Below are 17,075 nucleotides of genomic sequence, written 5' to 3' on the forward strand. Positions count from 1 at the left end.
CAGATTCCTCATCACTTTCTAAAATAGTCTCAAACATGTTAATGTCAGGCTCAACTTCTTGTCTCATGGATTCTTCAAGGGCTTGAGCTACTGCACACTGATGAGGAGAATGTGGCCCCTCACAAGAAATACACCATGGAGTGTTTTCTATATTATGGACATTTTTCCCTTTTAAGGGATCTGGGGTATCCCGACTCTGAGTATTTTTAGGCTTCTCATTCGGCGGCTTGCCATCTTTCCAGTTGGTATTATAGGGCATATCATGCAGCCTAGGGGGTCTATCTTGCCAATTATAATGAAGCTTATCATTTTTATTTACCTTGGTAGTTAGATCCTTCATAGCAGTAACCAACTTTTCTATCTTGTCTTCCTCCTTAGCAACTTTCTTTGGTTGCTATTTTGTTTCCTGCTATAGCCTACCATTAGTTCTCCTTCCTAACTTTTTGGATGCTTTCCTATTGCTCTCCACATTAATAGCAATTTTAAATGCATCCCTCAGGCTATGTGGTTTTTTATCCCTTAAGATATAAGCCATTTTAGAATCAAATGCATTGTAATAGGTGTTCAGACACATGTTATCATCTAACCTCATCACCTGATACAATCTATGCATGGCTTTCTGAAATCTAGCATTGAAATCAGTGACCATTTCATTATAATATTTTCTAATGTTATTAAACTCATTGAGCATGAAGCTCACATTTGTTTTGTCACCGTATTGTTCCTGAAAATAATTCTTAAAGTCCTCCCAAGACCCAATGCTATTAGCTGGGAGGCCTCTATACCAATCTCTTGCATCATCTACCAGGGACTGAACATGTAATTTCATTATAACATCTTGATCCACTATCTCATAATCATTTGTCAAATCACTAATATATTTTAAATGCTCCTCAGCACTAATTTCATTATTTCCAGCAAATTTATGGAGTCTATCCCTTAACTCAGTAGGAACATGGTTGGGATATCCTAGGATCCCATCAAAAAACAATTGTCTATACTGCTCTAAATTGATAGGTCTCCTTTGGAAAGGGTTAACAACATTATTATTACCCACGCTCATTCTGACATTGGAGATCGGGGTTTGAGAGATTTGGTTATGCTGATTGTTTACAAGGGCTTGACTAATTGTTGTTGTATTAACAGGAACAGTGGGATAAATTTTAACCAGGGGGAGGGAAATTTGCTGAGAATTAGGCTTACTGAGATCTTCTGATGGAAAAATGATAGGGGGAGCTTTTAGATAGCTAATTTTTCTCTTAACTTCCTGATTAGCCACTTCCAACTCAGCTTTCTTTAACTCCATTTGTAGATCCTCCTTTTCCTTCCTCATTCTTTCCATCTCTCTCTCATGTGCTGATAGTTTATGGGAGATTTCCTCTGTATTCCTAGATCCAGTTCCATCATCCACCCACTTTTGCTTCCCTTTATCAACATTATTCTTAGGAGGCTGTGGATTACTAAGCACTTCCTTGTTTGGTTGGATTACTGACCTATATGCTAACTTGGCCTTAGGGATTAGAATTTCTCTAATCATAGAACCTTCATCATCACTTTTTTCCTTTTCTTGGGCCAACAATTCAAGATCAGCTATCTATCTAAGAAGCCTATCTCTCTCCATTAGTTTTGCTTTGACCTATTTTTCCCTATTTTCTTCCTTTTGGGCTCTTAAGGATATTAAGTGATGAACCTTTCTATTTAAATCTTCTATTTCTTGTGACACTTTATCTCATTAGGGAAATTCTCATCAGAGTCAGATACATTGACTTGATCTATATCAATCAAGTTAATGTTTCCATCAACTGTTCTAGGCACAGAATGCCCGATTGCATTTGAACTAGAACTATCTCTCCTAGAAAGGCTTACATGAGATATATCTTGATCTAAAGCATGAACATTATCTATATTTTCAAATAATCCACAATGGAAACCTAATATATCATGTTCAGATTCTCTGGAAGAAGAATTAGATTTTGCATAAATAGGTCGATCAGGTACCTTACTGGTATTGTTGTTTTTCTTCACCCAAGCAACATTTGATGGTTCATGGAGTACTGATCTCTTCTGACCTCTTCGTGACTGTTGAGGCAAACCTTCTTGCAAGGTCTCACGAGGATGCTTCTTCATGAATGATCTGGTGTTTTTTCCTCCTTGCATTATGCTTGTCTCCCTTTTAGAATTATATTTATTTCGCAAGGACTGGTTACAAGATAACAGAGTCGCCACCCACTAGACTATGGGAAATATGAAAACAAAGCTTTGAATAAAATGTTGCAAATCTTCAGACCAAAATCATATATCAAGAGAAACAGAGGGAACTTTCAAATAGAGACTTCCAGACACCACTGCTATATTCACTGAAACACCAATCTATTCCACAAACACAAAAATGATTTTCTTTATAAATTTAAGCACAAATCTGCATTTGGATTCTCACTGTGACTCTCCCCAGCAAAGTCGCCACTTTTGTTGTTCTCAAAATCTGATTCCCCTTAAGACTCTTATAGTAATATGATAAACTCTGTCTGCAGAAGAGAGATCAAAGAGAAGGAAACTTTCAGAACAACATATGACAAGGTTTGATTAACCTTCTACACTTCGAACTTGTCCAAAGTTTAGGTGGGTATACCCTTTTGTGAACCGAGTTCAAACTTTTAAAAGACAAATCCATAGTAAACCAGTCCGAAAACCAGTGGATCTTATCATCTTCACACCAACTAAAACAAAGAAATAAAACTTGTATTCATATTCAGTATTGACCTACAAGCTATGTAAAAAGACAACCACAATAGATACCAGTGCCTTATCCATTGGCCACAGAGTCATCTAAGTTTAGGCAATACTCCCGCAATCAAATATCCCCACACATCCTATCAGTTTCGCTTCTACAGATCCCCACATATGCTTGACATACATAAGAATTTCACTAATACCAAACCAAACTGCATTTATCAAATTCAAAGTATCCCACAAAGAATTTACTGATAGAAATGATTCCCGCGTATTTAATTCCCCTCCTGAGGAGAAAAGCTAAGAAGCATATCTACTTGAAATCACGTTACAACCCATATTCAAAAGGAATAACCCTCGATTACTCAGAATGAAATAGTAAATATTTGCAAAACATACTTGAAGACAACACAAAGTTTAAGCTCAAAACCGATGGTCTGTATATTGATATTATTTCATAAAGTATTACAAAAACATTTGAATGTTCTCCATTAAGACTTAGAAAAAAGCTTAGATAAATCTAAGTAGCATTTCCTGACAATTCCTTACGATCCCTTTTTACTAGTCCTGGTATCCATTTATAATAACATGGATGCATACAAAGCTTCAAACTTTCCTAGGAGAGTTTGTTACAATCATTACTTCTCTTAAGAAGTAGTTACAAAACCTTTTCCATATGCGGTTACAAGTCTTTTTCAACATCTGTGACCTCTTCTACTTGTTGTTCTTTTGCAACATGTTCTAACTGCTCCACATCCAGTACTACATATTTTCTTGTGCGTTCCTGGTATACCTCGTCAGTAGGCCATGAGAAGTTAAGCACTTTTCCTTTTGTCTTGGCTAATTTTTTCCAAGAATTCCTCATTTTGTTAACCTCTGAATTAACAAAACCATAATGAGATTTGATTTTCTCAATCTCCTCAATTGTTTTGATAAATATGGAAGCATCCTCTGAATTAATAATTCCTTTTATTCTTAGTGACAATTTGGCTTCTAATTCCTTAAGCCATATTTGTTTGTCCTTTAATTGTGTTGAACTGGCGAAACCCCCTGGGAGTAATTTGAAAACTTGATCAATGTACTCCTTCTTGTACAAGTTGATCTTTCTATCGGCATTATCTACTCATTCTGCTAACTTCACTAAATCCTTTGTCATATCATTGGTAGATTTAATAATGGGGTCAGCCCCTGCTTCATCACAGGATACACAAATAAGTTCTATATCCTGCTCTCTGGGCTTCCACTTGTCAAAAATAGGCATTAGAACAACCTTGTCTCCATTTAGCTCATTCCACATTTCAAAAATCTTACTCATGTTATTGTACATTAGTGAGGACCCTATGGTGTCAGCAAAACTAAAAAATTGTAGCCCTTACTCTCTCTTCATATTTCTTTGCATACAGGGCCTGAGCCTATTTTAGCTTCTCCAATTCATGGGGAGTGATCTCAATCAACTAGGAACTAGAAGGTGCTGGAGATGGTGGGAATTCAATAATGGGGTTGGTTGGTGGAGGCCTTGCAGGAGAAGAGGAGCTCATCAATATTGAAGACTCACCTTGATGGTATTGTCCTACCAACTGACTTGTCAACTTAGAAATGATGCTATCTTTACCCCTTACCTCTTCCTTGGCATTGTTGTAAGCTTTTAAAACTGTCTCCAACTTAACTTGGAGATCTACCTTTTCCTTTGCCTCTCTTTCTGCTACTGCAACACTAAAATTTGCAGTCTCTAGGACTGTGCTTGCAGCTTCTACCACCCCAGTGCTTTGTACTCTTTTCACTATCATACCTCCAAGGTAACTTGACCCTGGGGTGTCCTTATTCTTTCTATTTTCATCTCTTTTCAGAGACCACATAACCAGGGCAGCGTTATCCTTGCTAAAAGTGACTCCCTCCATAGGTTTAGTCTCCTTCCTTACTGCCTCTAAAACCAAGGCATCTGATATGTCCCATTCAGGGAGAATGAGTACACCAGCCTTTGCCACCATGTCTCTTCCTTGCTCAGGAGTGATGGTCTTGAACTCAGTAATCATCTCTTGATTTGTTTCTTCCTCCACCACAGTCGGATCCTTGTGGGGCTGCTCACCTTTCCTCTTCTCACACCTAGGATTAAATTGATCAATATTCTACTTCCACATGAATTTCATGAAAGCTCCTAATGTGACAAAGTTATTATTAGCCAAGAAATCCTCACTACCTTGTTTGATCTCAGGATCCAACTCCTGGCCTTTGAAATCACTAGTGGTTATGTTCATCTCAGTATTAAGGGGCTCTTCTGGCATTCCCTCTTCCACTTCATCATAGGTGTAGGCTATCTCTCCAAGACTGCCTAATTGTAACAGTTGCTCAACTGCTGCCTTTTCATCTCCTATATGAATAGGGGATTGAGATGGGGAATACAAGGGTTCATTAGATTGTACTTCCTTTCCCATTCTTTGCCTCTTTGGGCTCTCTTGAATGTCAATGCCATCCTATATCTTCCTCTTTCCTTTTGAGGTAGAAGGCTCCCTTGTTGTTGGCACCAACACACTATAGTTGGACTTTTTATGTAACATGTAATCACCTGGAGGGATTTCTTTGGTAGATGTAGACCTAGTTAAAACTAGTCTTTCTTTCTCAGGGTTGTTCATTATCACAACCTCCCTCTTCTCTTTCAATGTTTGCATTACATCTTCAAAACAAAGAATTAAGAAATTTACCTTTTCTTCAAAGGGGTGGAAACTGGACAAAGGGTCATAGTTGGTGTCAAATTGGTGCACAAAATCCAGGGCGTTCTTGTAGGCCACCCACTTTTCTTTCCTTAGCTCTTGCTCATCCAAATCAAACTCATTCCTGATGAGGTCTTCAGGGAACTAGAATTGGTGAGGTCTACCTCTGCATACTGCCCTCTTTCTGAACATGCCGTTGAAGAAATCTTTAGGGTCGGCACACCTTGATACTGTAGTTGATAAATGGTATGGTAAAAGGAAATATTCAAAGTACTTCCAGCCCCCTTTAGTTATTATAAAAATAAAGAGCTATAGTTATTGTAGGGAAAATGGTCCCTTTACCTCTACCTATTAACTCTGCCTCTTGGATTCCACCAATCTACCTGAGAACTTCTGCAATTCCTACTTTGAGTGGGACCTAATATGACAACAAAAATGGAGTGCCTCTAAATACATACACTCTGAAAACTGTGGAGACAGGTTATAAGTACATATCACCCCAATTGTGCACAATTTTAATATTTTCAGCATACTCTTTTGGCCTAATGAATTCCAAAAGAACCTTAGGGACTCTTGGATTCTCTGAACATATAATCATCCTAATCTTGGATGCAAAGCACTTATCAAATCTCAAGTAGCTAGCATCTTCTCTGTCCCATGAAAGAACTGTACTCCATAACTGAACTGGCATCTGCTCTCCATCCTTTTCTTTCACAAGATCCATTCCATTTGTAAAATAGTCACCACCCTTGAATAAAAATAAGTGCATGAGGAGGGAGTACCATCCAAAAGGCCTATCCACTTTCCCATTCTTTATCCCTATCAAGCCTTCACAGATGGCATCAGTAACATAGGAGGCATAATCAAAGGTCACTACCAGAGAAGGGTTCAAAATTTGAGCAATCATTAACATGTAATGAGTTGGCATGTTTTCTTCAGCATCCTCTCCTAAAATCTGGCAGAGTGACTAGTATAATCCCCTGGCTCTAAGGGTGAACAAATTTAAGGAGAAAGGCTCCATAGTATTGTGTCCTACAATTGTTAATCCACCCAGCTTCACAAAGAATTCTTTAAGAGGCCCACTCGTAAGGTGATTCCTCTGTGCATTGTAAACCTGAGCTAGTGATTTAAAATTGATGGGTTCTAAAAAATTGTAAAATTCACTAAGCCCAAAAGCATTTCTGAAATCCTCATTATTAATCTCAATGAGGGTTTTTCCATTTATGTCCCTAATACTCTTTGTAGTTGGGTCATAATTGTGTGCAACCTGAGTTAGAAGGTTCACATCCATGAACACTATAGGAACTACCAATTTTCCTACATCTAACTCCCAAATGCTATTTATTGGGGCTGGGGAATGTCTCATGCTAAATCTAACCTTGAAAAGAGCCAACCCAGACAATCCTGTTTGTGGGTCTCTTAGCCAATTGCCTTTGTCATACAATCCTTCTCTTATTTTTAGGCGAGGAGCTCTTGGCACTAACTCTTTTACCTTAGCTGCCACATTGGTTGACATGGTCACCTATTCTAGGAAATCAACACAGATTGCCCTCTCTTGGTAATTAACCTTTCCTGAGAACTCCCTTTTAGGTGCCATCTTAAAATTATTATGCAAGCAACTTAATTACAAACCACAAAAGTTATGGATCAGATCAAAACCCCAATTTAAACAAACTGTCAAGTAATTGCCAAGCAAGAGTATAAGAGAACCTATTCTTGGCTTGAAGAATTCTTCTCTGCACCTGAAAAAATCTCCTCTGCACCCGCTTCTCTACAGCAACTCTTCGAAATGATGCCTACATTCAATTGATGTGAGACCATATACGACAATCGAGCTCTTAACATTAACATTGATACCTCATGGTTCAGCCATCCCTTTAGAATTGAATTCATAGAAGAATTCAAAAATTTCGCTCCAACGGGTCATAACACACCTATGTATTTTCTTTTTCGCTCTTTTGCCATTTCGCAGAGAATAACATCCTTGCATGTTCATCTAGTGAAACTATGCTGGCTATTAGATCATATCAAACTTGCACTACCTTTACCCTTTTACCTTTCCTTGTCTGACAACAAGCTAAAAATCCTTTCGCTACTTTTCAAAGAGTAGCCAACATGCACTTTAACCCAGCGAAGCCATGCCAGCTGTCTGATCGGATGGAACCTGATCAGTCTTTATCTTTGTTTGATCTCTTTACCTTAATGTCGGGCCCTACCTTCTTTTTGCCAATTCATGTGCTTTAACCCTCAATCATTTTCCTTTCGCGAAGCCGTGCCAAGTGTTAGATGGAACTCTAACCGCTCGGCCTTTAACACTGACCGAGACTGTCAACCCATTTAACTAACTGCACCTCATCTTGACAGCTAACGGTTTTCGCTATTTTGTAGGGGTTAATCCGCTTCCATCTTTGGGCCACGAAACAACGAGAAGTGTTGGATCAATCTTTAGATGAACACCTTTTAAGTCAGACCTTTATCTGGGTATTACATACCCCACTTGTTTACCGGTTAACAAATTCCACGTGGCACTCGACCATTAGCCCTGGAAGCTCCTTCGGGTTCAATTCTAAGTCAGCCATGTGTCTTACTTCATTATTCTGACATAACCACCAGTTACACCTTGGCGGGCCCTTAGTTTCTTTTAAAACCACATGTCATTCGACACATCACCATCGAGCCCCACAAGAAGCAGCAAATATCACGCCATGTCATGTTGGATAGAACCTCTATTTGTCTTTCGCTATTTTGTGAGCCTTAATCTTTGGTTGGTTTGCAGCCACGAGACAACGAGAACCCTTGGATCAAAATGGAGCTGATCGGCCTTTACCTTTATGCCTTACCAGTCCTTTGGGCCCACTTGCTCGTTCGCTATTTTGCAAGCTTTAAACTACTAGCATCTTACCTTCGCGAATTCATGCGAGCCATCAGATTTCAAGAACTTGCATGATATTTAATAGCTTACTTAAAACTGACATACATGGGTCTTCTAACCCAGCTTTATCCACCTGGCATTCGGTCATTCCTAAACTGACGTGTCAACTTTTTACTTGCTATCTCAGCCAGCTAGACTGCTCGCTTGGAATGCCATATCATTTTGCCATTTCGTGAAAGCTATTTTGTGAGCACCTTCCTCCCATGAAACTGTGCTAGCCATTATATCTTCGGGACCTACACATCTATTATGCCTTTTAGGAACCTCTTTTTCCCGAGCCCAAAAACCTTTCGCTATTTCACGAAGAATAAACTGTGAGCATCTCTCAGCTGCGAAACAATGAGAGTTGTTAGATCTCAAGAACTTGATTGCCTTTTAGCCGTGGAAAAGTCTTCACCGCTGGGTCCCACCAAACATTTTTGCCATTTTGTGAAAGGTAAATTACTTGCTTATTTCGGCTGTGAATGAACGCGAGCCGTTGGATTCAAAAGGAGATGGGGTCTCGTTAAGCTGGCTGCAAATACACATAGTCAAGCTTGCTTTTTCTTTTCGCTATTTCACATAGCTTAACGCACCCGCAACTTTGCCTAATGAAAGAGCAAAAGGTGTAGATTAATCTGAGAGTTGCATGACAGTTACAGGTTTTGACAATATTTAGGAAAAGGCATAAGCAATAGGCATAAATTTTTACAATTAATTATAGACCGCCTAGGCAAGTAGCAAGGGGGGACACTTTACACGACTTAGAGACCCATTACTTAAGTGAATAAAGTAATGCAGAAATAGAAGCCAGATGGTTTTTTATCAGACATTTGAGCGATTAAAAACTAAACCCTTAACCCTTAAAGACCTAGAACAGATTTGAAGCAACTAATAGCATACTTGACCCAAAAATTTTCAAAGCTTAGCTAATCATGGGAAAAGAAAACCCATTTCTTAAACAGTGATAATAGCAGCTCTGACTAGGGATGGTTGATCGCAATATCAACACAAGAAACTCAGGAAACTCTGGAGAAACAGACCAAAACACAAACCCAAACAACAACAACACAAAGCGAACAAAATATATACAAACAGAGGACCTACTGTGCATGGACTTCAAGAGAAATAATGTTTTAGGAATTGTCAATGCACTAGAAATTCCTGTACTTCATCATTCATAATTTTCATAAAATATGAATCCTTTCCATTTAAATCACAAACCACAAAAGGGCCAATCCATAATGATTCAAATTTCTTATGCTTTCCTTTGTCATGTCCTCTTACATTCCACTGAAGAACAACATCACCGATTTGAAACTTCCTCAATGATGTCATTTTATCAAAAAGGTACTTAGACTACAATTGGATCTTCAAGTTCCTCTTATGGGCTAATGACTTGATTTCTTCCACTTCGACCATCTGAATCATTTGGTCCTCCATAGGCTCTGACATTTCCATGTCTTCAGCTTGCAAGAACTTATACACTGGAAGAAGATTGTTTACAGGCACTCTGGCCTGTGTACCATATACCAATTCAAATGGTGACATTCCAATGGTTTCTTGATAGTGATTCTGTCTACCCACAAAGCTAGTCTCAACTTTTGATCCCATGACCTCTTGTTTTCTTCTAAGATTTTCTCGATAATGTTCAAGAGGCTTTTATTATTGGATTTTGCTTGTCCATTCCCCTAAGGATGATAGGGTGAAGAATAAGACATGAGTATCCCATGACTAGTACACAAATTGACAAACTCTTCTGACCTAAAACTCATAGCATTGTCCACTACTAATTTCACAGGAACCCCAAATCTAGTTATGATATAATCCATCAGGAAATCAATAAAAATTTTACTTGTAGGTCTTCTGGTGGGAATAGCTTCAATCCACTTTGTAAAATAATCTGTAGCTACTATAATCCACCTGTGACCTCTTCCCGATTTTTCAACAATCTCTCCAATAAAGTCTATCCTCCATTGGACAAAAGGGGCTTCCACTGTAACTGGATTCAAGGGCAGAGCTCCTTCATATCTTAGCTTGGATGAAAACCTTTGGCATGGGTCACATCTCCTAACATATTCATGAGTATCCTTGAATAGGGTAGGCCAATAATACCCAGCTTGGACTATTTTTCCAACAGTTGTCGTAGCAGAGTAATGACCCCCGCATATTCCATTATGCATTTCAATCAGCATTCTCATCACCTGGAATTAATTTAAACACATCAGTAACCCTCCATCTCTATTTCTCCAAAATAAGTCACCTTGAATGAGAACATATTTCTGAGATTTCAATTTTAGGGTTCTTCTTTGATTGTGTGTCATCCCTTCTGCAAATGTTGCATCCCTTAAGAAAGGCACTATCTCTGTGTACTAGGGTTGCCTTTCAATACTAGTGACTGAAACACTTTTGATTTCAACATTATTTATCTCAACATTCAGAAGATTAGATTCAGTCATAAGCTTAGCTAGACCTAAGCCTCTCACCAATTTGGTGATCTTTATTTCCAAGTCAAATTCTTGGATTCTATTAATCCATCTACACCTCCTTCCTATAACCTCAGACTGGGACAAAATGTCCTTAACTGCAACATGTGGGACATAAGCAGTGACTTTTGCATTCACAAGGTATGGCCTAAAAGCCTTAACAACTTTAACTAATGCATAAGCCTATTTTTCCATGGTTTCATACCTTAATTCTGCTGCTTGCAAAGACTTGCTATAGAAACCTATGGGATGTTCATATCCCTCATTATCTCTTTGTAACAAAACTACAACTACTGTATGGTACAAAGAAAAATAGAACAGAGAGAAGGGCTTACTATAATCAAGAGATTTCAGCACTGGTGCTTCCTGAATGGCCTTTTTAATCTCATCAAATGCCTGTGATGCTTCTTGGTCCCAACAAAATGTTGTATCCTTCTTAAGCAATTTTACAATGGGCTTCACTATCTCTGCAAAATTTGCAATGAATCTTCTGACAAAATTAACCTTGCCCAAAAAATATTGAATACCTTTGACATTTTTTGGTGTAGGCACATTGTTTATTGCTTCAATTCTTTCAGGGTCTATTCTTACCCCTTCCTTAGAAATAATATGCCTCAATAATTTTCCTTCAGTGACACCAAAATGACACTTCTTGGGATTTAATGACACACCAAAATCCAAAGCCTTACTGAACACCTTTTCCAAATGTCCGCAATGGTCATCGACCTTTTTAGAGAAATAGGTTAAATCATCTTGATAAACCACCATGATAATGTTGTTGAATTCTTTAAAGGCTACGTCCATAGCTCTCTGAAATGTAGCTCCAACATTTTTCAATCCAAATGGCATTCTTACATAGACATATGTTCCCCATGGAGTAGTGAAGGCAGTCTTGAATTGTTCAGATTCCTTCACCAACACTTGATTGTATCCTGAAAAACCATCCATCATGGACAACAGATCACAACCAGTTACTCTCTACAACATGGCTTCCATATTGGGGGAAGAGTAATTATCTTTTAAAGAAGCAACATTCAAATTTCTAAAATCCAAACACAATCTTATGTCCCCATTTTTCTTTCTTACTGGGACCAAATTGGAGACCCATGAAGAATGTCTTATAGGTTTGATAATCCCCCCTTCTCTTAAGTTAGTCAATTCTTGTTGCATCTTGGTTTCTAATAGGGGGTTAATAGGCCTCTACTTTTGTCTAAAAGGCTTAGCATCTGGAAGTAAAGGGACTTCATGCTAAAACAATTCTTGTCTATACGCCTTTAGGTCTTCATAAGACCAAGCAAAAACATGTTTATATCTCTTCAATAAATTAATAAGATTAGTTCTGACATGAGGGGGTAGTTTCTTCCCAATGTATACTAACTTAGGGGATGATTCAATCCCCAGGTTCACCTCCTCCAATTCTTCTAACTTGGTGGTAGACTGCTAATGCAAGTGACTGTCACTGTAGCTAAACATACTCTCTAGCTCTACCAACCCTTTAGGTATCTCATTTGTTTCCAACTGGACCAAGTCATTTTCGAACACTGTTTCCTTGTCAACCGCTTCCACCAATGCATTGCAATCAATCTTTTGTCCATCATAATCATCAACACATTGAATGAACCTAAGAATATCTTCATCATCAGCAAAAACTTGCCAATTATACACATTATCAGGGATGGCAGGCCTAGATTTTATTTCTGCAGTGGATATGCCGATTACTGTTGCATCATCATTTTTCAATGCAACATTAGCTAAAAAGTCTGCCATGATATTATTTGATCTATCTATCCAACTAATAGAAAATGCACTAAAATGCTCAATGACATCTGAAACTGCATGTTTATATCTCTTTAACCTATCATTTTTGGATGCATATTTGGATCTTACCTAAGAGACAACCAATTCTGAATCTCCTAAAACTTTCAACAGTTGTATCCCATGCTTCTTTGCTACTTCAAGCCCCAATGACAGAGCTTCATATTCTGCAGTATTGTTTGTTCACTGAAAGGCTAATAGAAAAGATTATTTAAAAGTTATACCTGATAGTGATAAAAAAAGGACTCCTGCTCCAGACCCTTCTTTGGAGCAAGATCCATCAAAATACATCTGCCATAAACCATGCTATTGTGATTCTAATTCAATCACAATGGAGTCAGTATTCTTCAATTGGGGTAAAATTGGTTGCACTCTAAAGTTATCAAGATCAACATCTATTAGTCAATTGAGCATGTTAGGATCCACTTTTTCAATTACTCTAGGAGCACGTGGTTCTCTATACAACTTGACCTGATTCCCATTGATTGGGATGGTGGCGTAAGATAAATCTAATTGGACATTTCCTCCTACTGCTGCTGCCCACTGCTTTGATAACAACATGCCATAATGGGGTTTGGTATCAGTAACAATAACATCCATTTTGTAAGTTGCCTCAGGAAATGCTGCTATCTTCACTTCAACATCTTTCATGGTACCTATCAGAGGTACTTCTCAGTTATCCATAGCATAGCATTTTCCATATATAGTAGTTACTGACAGTCCTAGTTCATTCATAACACCATAAGACATTACATTAGCAGCTACTCCTGAGTCTATCATACAATTTTTTTATCAGCCGGTTATTCACTAACAAAGTAACATTAAAAGGATCTACCTGTGACGGCTCTTGAGTAATAGTGGTTCCAACATAAACCTCTAGGGTTTGGAACTCCTGATCCTTTCCATTTTTAACTGAACCGGTGGGTAGGACTGTGTCACTGTAAGATATATTAGAAAACAAAGACAAGGCAGCATCCCTATGTTCTTTTATTTTCAGTAATTCTATTAATGGGACAATAACTTTCATCTGAGTAAGAGCCTGAGCCATATCAAATGTGGAATTTCCACTCAACTCAGCATTAGTTTTAATTCTTTCTGCCTTAGGCTGACTCACCCTTTTTGTTTTGGTAGCTCCTTGTATATCATTGGTACTTTTATCATCTACACTCTTGGGTGCATCTTTAATTTTCTCTTTCTTTTCTTGACCAATTGCAGGGGAAGTAGTACTACTTGTAGCCTTTTTCCTAAATAACCTCTTTTATAAATATAGAACCTAGTTGACCCTAATCAGTATCCCTTTTAGTGCTCCTTAGATTATAATTGTGCTTTGCCTTAGCTATAGCAGCTTTAGTGAGATTGTTTACTTCTTCCTCACTAGGCCTTCTGAGATGAAGTTCTTCATCTTCAATAGTTACCACATTCAAAGTAGGATGCCAATCTAGTGTTAGTTGTCCTTGAAAAGACCTTTCACTATCCAACACATCACTAAATTCACTTTGTTCAGATTCATCATCACTTTCTACAATAGTCTCAAACATGTTAATGTCAGGCTCAGCTTCTTGTCTCATGGATTCTTCAAGGGCTTGAGCTACTGCACACTGATGAGGAGAATGTGGCCCCTCACAAGCAATACACCAAGGAGTGTTTTCTATATTATGGACATTTTTCCCTTTTAAGGGATCTAGGGTATCCTGACTTTGAGTATTTTTAGGTTTCTCATTCCGCGGCTTGCCATCTTTCCATTTAGTATTATAGGGCATATCATGTAGCCTAGGGGGTCTATCTTGCCAATTATAATGAGGCTTATCATTTTTATTTACCTCGGTAGTTAGATCCTTCATAGCAGTAACCAACTTTTCTATCTTGTCTTCCTCCTTAGCAACTTTGTTGGGTTGCTGTTTTGTTTCCTGCCATAGCCTACCATCAGTTCTCCTTCCTAACTTTCCGGATGCTTTCCTATTGCTCTCCACATTAATAGCAATTCTAAATGCATCCCTCAGGCTATGTGGATTTTTATCCATTAAGATATAAGCCATTTTAGAATCAAATGCATTGTAATAGGTGTTCAGACACATGTTATCATCTAACCTCATCACCTGATACAATCTATGCATGGCTTTCTGAAATCTAGCATTGAAATCAGTGACCATTTCATTATCAGATTTTCTAATGTTATTAAACTCATTGAGCATGAAGCTCACATTTTTTTTGTCACCGTATTATTCCTGAAAACAATTCTTAAAGTCCTCCCAAGACCCAATGCTATTAGCTGGGAGACCTCTGTACCAATCTCTTGCATCATCTACCAGGGACTGAACAAATAATTTCATTATAACATCTTCATCCACTATCTCATAATCATTTATCAAATCGGTAAAAGATTTTAAATGCTCCTCAACACTAATTTCATTATTTCTAGCAAATTTATGGAGTCTATCCCTTAACTCTTTAGGAACATGGTTGGGATATCCTAGGATCCCATCAAAAAATAATTGTCTATACTACTCTAAATTGATGGGTCTCCTTTGGAAAGGGTTAACAACATTATTATTACCCATGCTCATTCCGACATTGGAGATCAGGGTTTGAGAGATTTGGTTATGCTGATTGTTTACAGGGGCTTGACTAACTGTTGTTGTATTAATAGGCATAGTGGGCTGAATTTTAACCGGGGGGAGGGAAATTTGCTGAGAATTAGGCTTACTAAGATCTTCTTATGGAAAAATGATAGGGGGAGCTTTTAGATAACTAATTTTTCTCTTAACTTCCTGATTAGCTGCTTTATAAATGCAGAAGAGAGATCAAAGAGAAGGAAACTTTCAGAACAACATATGACAAGGTTTGATTAACCTTCTACACTTTGAACTTGTCCAAAGTTTAGGTTGGTATACCCTTTTGTGAACTGAGTTCAAACTTTTAAAAGACAAATCCATAGTAAACCAGTCTGAAAACCAGTGGATCTTATCATCTTCACACCAACTGAAACAAAGAAATAAAACTTGTACTCATATTCAGTATTGACCTACAAGCTATGTACAAAGACAACCACAATAGATACCAGTGCCTTATCCATTGGCCACAGAGTCATCTAAGTTTAGGCAATACTCCCACAATCAAATATCCCCACACATCCTATCAGTTTCGTTTCTACAGATCCCCACATATGCCCGACATACATAAGAATTTCACTCATACCAAACCAAACTACATTTATCAAATTCAAAGTATCCCACAAAGAATTTACTAATATAAATGATTCCCACGTATTTAATTCCCCTCCTGAAGAGAAAAGCTAAGAAGCATATCTACTTGAAGTCACCTTACAACCCATATTCAAAAGGAATAACCCTAGATTACTCAGAATGAAACAGTAAATATTTGCAAAACATACTTGAAGACAACTAATAACATACCTGACCCAAAAATTTTCAAAGCTTAGCCAATCATGGGAAAACAAAACCCATTTCTTAAATAGTGATAACACCTTCTTTGCTTCAACTTTTTGCTTTTCCTCTTCTGCCTTCTTTTGTTCGTCTGCTTATTTCTTTTTCTTCTCTTCATCCTTCTTCCTTTCTTCTTCCTTCTTCTTCTCTTCTTCTTTCTTCTTCTCCTCTTTCTATTTCCTCCTCTCCTCTTCCTATTTCCTTTTCTCCTCTTCCCATTTCCTCTTTTCCTCTTCCTTTTTCTTCTTCTCCTCTTCCTATTTTCTCTTCTCCTCTTCCTTTTTCTTCTTCTCCTCTTCCTGTTTCTTTTTCTCCTCTTCCTTTTTCGTCTTCTCCTCTTCCTATTTCCTCTTCTCCTCTTCCTTTTTCTTCTTCTCCTCTTCATGTTTATTTTTCTCTTCTTCTGCTTGTTTCCTCTTCTCTTCCTCTTGATTCTTTTTCTCTTTCTCTGCTTGCACTTTATCATCCTTTTCTTCATCCTATTTTTCTTTGTCCACTCTCTCTTTATCAAACTTTTCCTTTGCTGCATCCGGACTGACATTTTCACCATCCAAAGCATCAACGTTAATTGTGTCCATCTGTTCAATGACCGATTCTCCTTCATTGTCATATACCTCATCCAGTTTTCCAGTTTCTGGTTCTTACTCAGCCTTCTTGTTGGCTTTAGACACTTGGTGTAACCTCAGAGTGGCTTTGGCATGTGAGTGTGTATCTTTTACCGCTTCAGGAACTTTCCCTTCTAGTAATAGGAGTCTTCTTCTTCTCATGAAGAAGAGACCTTTGTATTTATCCATAACTTCATAGAGTTATGAATTTGACACATCAAAAAAATATTATGCAAAAATTTCTTCTCTTGTTTCTTGTTCCTTTTCTATGGCAATGCGCCATTTTTTATCTAAAGAATTGTATAAATAATCCGGTGTCACAAATCTAATTTTTGATGGCGACCGGTCATTAATACATAGGTATTGAATAACTTCCT

Source organism: Cryptomeria japonica, chromosome 3 (assembly GCF_030272615.1).
Source record: "Cryptomeria japonica chromosome 3, Sugi_1.0, whole genome shotgun sequence".
NCBI classification, from domain to species: Eukaryota; Viridiplantae; Streptophyta; class Pinopsida; order Cupressales; family Cupressaceae; genus Cryptomeria; species Cryptomeria japonica.